At 38.9% G+C, this 5,946-nt stretch overlaps 1 long non-coding RNA gene across 3 annotated transcripts; it reads right to left on the reverse strand.

Annotated features, from left to right (window-relative positions):
- Positions 1 to 432: 432 nt before the first annotated feature.
- LOC116925173 lies at positions 433 to 4,720 on the reverse strand. Of its 3 annotated transcripts, XR_004395355.2 has the most exons (4): positions 3,278 to 4,720; positions 3,126 to 3,165; positions 1,401 to 3,060; positions 433 to 1,181 (listed from the first exon to the last, which is right to left on the reverse strand). It is a non-coding gene; the product is annotated as an uncharacterized LOC116925173 (long non-coding RNA). The 3 variants fall into 3 exon arrangements; XR_006641940.1 differs by lacking the exon at positions 3,126 to 3,165 and having other exon boundaries at positions 3,278 to 4,718; XR_004395358.2 differs by lacking the exon at positions 3,126 to 3,165 and having other exon boundaries at positions 434 to 1,181; positions 3,649 to 4,715.
- Between the last annotated feature and the right edge of the window lie 1,226 nt (positions 4,721 to 5,946).

Consider the following 5,946-nt stretch of genomic DNA (forward strand, 5'->3'; position numbering starts at 1 on the left):
TCGATTTTCATTATTTCTTTTCTCTAAATTAGAGTTCTCCTCAAATAAATAAATGGAGGAATATAAACGTTCATCCCTTAAATATTTAAATAGAATATTTGTTTTTTTCATTTATTGGACGGAAATACATTCTCTGGGGAATCTTGAAACGACTAAACGAACAAAGTCAAACAAAAGACCACCGACCAAAACACGCGAAGCTACACGGACATTGTCCAAATGACTTCGTGATTCCAAACGGAATCTCTACGTGTACACAACGTGCTATTATTCCACACTACAGTTACGGTCATAAATAACCTTGAGTGAGCAAGGCAATGCCCACAGTACGATGAGAAACAAAATGTCGTTTTTTTTCTAAATTCCGGTACGTGGTGATGGAGGGGAAGAAGAAGAAAAGCGACTCGCGATTAAAAAGATTTTATTTCTTTCCAAGCCTTAGACATTTGTACATATATTATAAACACACAAGCCCCTATAAGGTCTATAACATTTCCTTCATACCTGTGGCCACAAAATCTATTGTGCGTCGTTATGACAACAAAAGAAACGAAAAGATTTCTTGGCCTTCTTCTTTTTATTATTATTATTACTATTTTCATCTTCTGTATGTGAGTGTGTTTGTAACCCCCATCAGCTCCTTCTTCCTGTATCACTGGTGAATGATGGGAGGGTAAGAAAAATAGAAATCTGTCCCTCGATGGAAGACGATCGTTTCATGTTGTTGTGCTGCTGTGCACCTCAGTGTCGTTTGTCACACCCTGGGTTGAACATGAGAATAAAATCTTTTGGGGGCTCACAGAGAAAATGAGCGACCGACCACAAAAAAATAAAATACAAGAAATAGAATCTGCTGGAATTGGTAGATAGCACGTCCTGTGTGTGCACATCCATACCTGCCACATGGAAACTCTTATGTCTATTATAGGTCAAAGGTTTTCCTTCCTTCGTGGTGCTCTTGAAGGCAGAGACCCCCAATGCCCTGACTGAAAAGAATAGAAATTTATCTAAAAGAGATGGGGGTGCAGCCGTGCAAGAAGTAAGACCGATGAAGGAGCTAATGAACGCGACTCTCTCGTTCCGTCTGTCCCTTTTTTTTTCTTCTTCTTCTTCTTCCTTCTCCTTTTCCAGTGTATGTGTGTTATAGGTGGAATGCTGTTGGAGACATTGTGAACGGGTTGCTGTTGGAATGAAGAATGGGTCAGGAGAGAAATGATAATAATAATAAAAAGAGAAGTAGAGGAAAAGAAAAGAACTCGGTCGCTCGTTCTTAGAGACAAGCACCAGAAGAAAAAAAAAGAGAGAAGAAAACGAAGAAGAAGAAGAAGAAGAAGAAAGAAACCAAAAAGGAAGTAGAGAAAAGAAAAGAAAAAGGAGCCCCATAAAAAGATCTGGTGAACCTTGTTAAACGTCAGCGTTTATTAATGACCGATTGGAATCAGCTGGGGTAGAGGTATAACAGTACTACACACACTACTGCTGCATACAAGAATAAGAAAAAAAATAAAATAAAAATAAAGAAAAGACCCCCAAAGGGAATGGACGCAAAAGAGTGCTGGGCTGGCACAGCAATGTGGCGCAAAAAGATGGAGCTTCCAATGGTCAGATTAACAGCAACGATAACCTAACCAGTGCCCTACACAGCAACAGTAACTAACCTTTTCCCCTTCAAAAGAAACGAATACGAAAAGACATGATGTAATCACTAATGCCAAAAGAGAAAATGTAAACATTACAGACATAAAAATATGATCCATCCACAACACGCAATTACTGTGTTGATTTCAAAAATTAATAAAGGAAAATCGTGCAATCGTTGGAACGTGAATCTTGGATACTCATTTCCCAAGGCCTGTCTGTGTTGATATTGTTCTCTCTGAACCCTGAATATCTGTCCTTGATTCTTCATTCACCTCAGCAGCGTTGAATGAACGATGAAGTCCAGCACACACCTGGGGAAATATTAATGAAAATAAACATTTTACTAGGCAATAACAAGTTTAAATAGTTTTCCTTAAAGTACGAAAGTGGACACGAGAAAAGGACATCGAAACTACTGGATGCATGTAATCTCTGTGTTATTCAACGTAACAGGAAATTGAGCGATTTGGGTTTGCAACCCACTCATCATATACCTCCACCTCCGACATAACGCAACAGCTAAAAAAATAAGGGTTTGTTGTTGAGTCTCTGAAATAATTTTTGAACAAATAAAACTGACAAAAAATTAAATAAAGAAAGAGGGAGGGCATTAAGAAGAAGAAAAAAAAAAACCAAAAACTCGGAGGATTATATTTGAAAAAAATAAAAAATAAAATTTCCACATGATCACACGCAGGAACGCGGCCCCCGGCTTTCAGTGTGGTGCGCAACGGGCGACTCACGCTTTTTGATATGCACCATCAATTTCTGTATCTTCCCCTTCCCCCCCATTTTTATTTTTTTTTTCTTTTTCGTTCGTGTGTTTTTTTAATGCGGACCCACAACAACAATCGTCGCTCACAGAAAGAAAAAAAAAGATTCTTTTGATGAGTCAAGACTGTGACGTCTATTTTCTCCTTTTGCCTTTATCTATTCAATAACAGCAAGCCCAGTGTCGCTCTTCTTTCCTAAACAAAAAAAAAAATACAGAAAATAAAAAGAAATAAAAAATCTATAGCGCCACTATGTGTGTTGCAGCAATACATAATCATGCCGGAAATTTATTCACAAACCTCTTTAAAAAAAGAAAGCAAAATGTCGAGTCTCTCTCTCTCTCTTATTCTTATATACTCATCTGATTCTATAAAATGTAGAGCTTCGTCTAGTTGAATATCATCACGCTCCGTGTAATTATCCGAGTGTGACTGACTGCGTCGTCACAGCAGCAAATCACCATCTGTGCGTTGTTATTTTCATTCTTTCTTCATAGTTTATTATTGTTTGCTGTTTTTGGCTGGGACTCGCAAGGAAATGTGGACTCATCGGCCAGTCCGTCTGTGACAGTCCACTGCATTTCGGGAATGAGAGGCTTTGCTGAAGTTCTCCCACCGTCGTGATTTAGCCATTCACACCAACCACCTACATTATGGATGATTGTGTTTAATTTCCGATTCTCGTGGCTTTTTTGAATATTTCAAAGAGACCAGACCGAACAAAAAAGCAAAGCTTTTAGACATCAGCCCTCTGTAATTAATTCAGAAATTATTTTTATTTTTTTCAAGAAAAAGATTAAAAAGGAGAACTATTTTTGTACTGTATAAATATTGTGGGGGAGGATTTCGTTTTGTTGCCATACCTTTTTCGTTCCCGGGAAATGTGATAGAATCCCGGAATTTCCCATCATTGTCTCATTCTCTCTGACTTCTTTTTTATAATGTGCTGTACACACACACACACACACGTACACACACACACACAGAAAGTGGAAGCAAAAAGTCATTCTACTCGCATTTGATTACATCGTGCGTTATTGGAGAGAGAGAGCGTGGGTAAACCCTTGAAACGGTTAATTACCATAAATCAGTAGATGAGAGAGATCAACGCCTTTTTTTGTGTGTGTGTGTGTGTCTATGTGTGTTTGTGTTTTTCTTCCTACTTTTGTATTCTCTTTGAAACAATCTAAAAATAACGTTCTTAAATTCCCCCAATAAATACATAGAGACTTACCCCAGATGGGGTAATAACATGAGAATTTGGCTACCGAATGTGTCCTGACTGTCCAATCGAGACAAAAACATTTGTACACAACGAGACGTTTTTCTATTCACTCCCACTGTCCTTGTGTCCACTATTGAAAAGAGAAACTCTGGCAGAGATGGCAAATAACAACAACAAATGCACTGCCTTGTATAAACAAGAGCCAACACATTTGTCCTGCATAGACCGCCACTGCAGTGACGTGGCTGTATAAAACTGATTGCCAGTTTTTGTTTTGTTTTGTTTTTAGAAACTATTACGAGCCTCTTTTTGTTTTGTTTGGCAGCGTTGAAAATGACATCCCGCGGGTTGTCTACGTAGGATAATTTGTTGGTGACATTTATTTATTTTTGTATTAATCAGCATTCGAAATCTGGCCGTTTGGGGTCGTCTGCGTAAATCAAATCAAAATGAAAAAGAAACAAAATAGGAGGAGGAAGAAAAAGCTTGGCCCCGACTGTCGTAAAATATGGAACAAAAGAGACGATTCAGTTTTCTTCCAAAGTTACACACACACACACACGCACACACAGAAGATTATCCTATTGTCATCTCAATGTTGCGACTATTATCTCCCATTTTTATATTTTTGTTTTTCAACGTGAAATTTACGACCAATCCAAGTTGCTATACGGCTGAATGGAAATAATTCATTCTTTTATTTTTAATAACAAGTCGCCAGGGTGAAAGAGGTGCGTGTAAAACTGTACACTGCACAGTGCATCTACATCCAATAGAGTCTACACTCGCTCTAAAACGAAATACAATGTCTCAACGGTGCGATAAATAATGCATATGCAGATGACAGTTGTGAAAAACGCTGGCGCCTTTGACTAACATTTTTCACGCGTTCATCCCACCCATTCTCTCCCTCCTTTTTTTTGTGTGTGTTTGCCTCCATTTCTCTTTCCAATTCAAAACGATACTGGGAATATGATGATTTCCTCCGCTTTTTTTTTAGTGGGGGGTGAGTGAGGATATCTTTGACTCGAGGATCAAAAGGCTTTTTAAATATTTCTCATCCATCCGTCTTTTTTTTTTTTCATTTTTCAAATGTATCTTTAAAATGTAAAAACAAAGAGATGATGATGGAAGGAAAGAAATAAATAAATATAGAACTCGATGGCTTTTGATCCTGCGGATGAGAGAGCCTGCACAGAGTACCCTCTGCAGTTGAGAGTGCGATTGATATTCTAATCAGCTGAGACAATTTCATCGTCACGATTCAAAAAGGGCAGAAAAGAGCGAGGCAGCCAATCCGCTTCTTCTTTAATGTATACATAAAAAAAAAAAGGGAACTGAAAGAATATAACGCTCGGCTGATGCGGAAACGTTATTCCAATCCGACTGTTACGTGTGTGTGTGTATGCGACAGGGGAGGGAAGAACACACACACAAAAAGGAGGATAAATAAAATGAAAAAAAAAAGTGGGGGAGAAAAGAAATAAGAGAAAGTATTGATTGGTTGTCAAGGCGTCGCCGCCGGTGGCGTCGTCGGGAGGTGAAAGGTCTGGTTTGTTACCGCAGATTGATTATTCAAGTTGAACGATTGCTTTTTAACTGCTCGCATAGTACGACCGATGTTGTACCGAGGACTCCCACCCTCCTGCGTGAATTGTGTTGTCAACCCGACGTCCCCGCTCCTGTCTATACGGCGCCTAGCGCAGCCAAAGCTTCCATAACAACTAATAATTCTTCTTTCTTTTTTTTTGTGCCCGTCTTTCCAACTTTTCCATCAAGCCACCTCTTTTTTCAAATTGATTTTACAATTGATTTCTATTCTTATCCTCTCCCCTTCTTTTCCCTTTTTTTGCCCGTTCAACTCTCCCGACGCCCACAATCGTTCATATATACGTGAGCTTCTTTGGTTCACTTTTACTCCGAACGCTAAATAGACACAGGTCTATACGGTGGAACGGAAGTTTGTCGCTCGATTCCAAGTTGTCATGACACTCGAGCTATTACACCGGACAACCGACTTTTGTTTCTTCTACACGATAGCGATGCGTGTCGTGATGTCCTTGATTATCAATCGATACACATGATTTGTTCCTTTCCTACATGTTATGCAGCCTTGGTTTTTCTGTTCTCCTATAAATATGGAAGAGCCAATGAAATGTAAAAGAACACACGTCGTGTTTTAAAAGGTGGAGGCCAAATTACAGTTAAGAGGCACCTGCATGAGCCAATAATTATTGAACAAGAGTCGAACAGCCATAATAACTGGCAGCGTAAAAGCAGAAACATAATTGCGCATGTATGCATAAT

The sequence above is a fragment of the Daphnia magna genome, unplaced genomic scaffold (assembly GCF_020631705.1).
Source record: "Daphnia magna isolate NIES unplaced genomic scaffold, ASM2063170v1.1 Dm_contigs240, whole genome shotgun sequence".
In the NCBI taxonomy this organism is placed as follows: domain Eukaryota; kingdom Metazoa; phylum Arthropoda; class Branchiopoda; order Diplostraca; family Daphniidae; genus Daphnia; species Daphnia magna.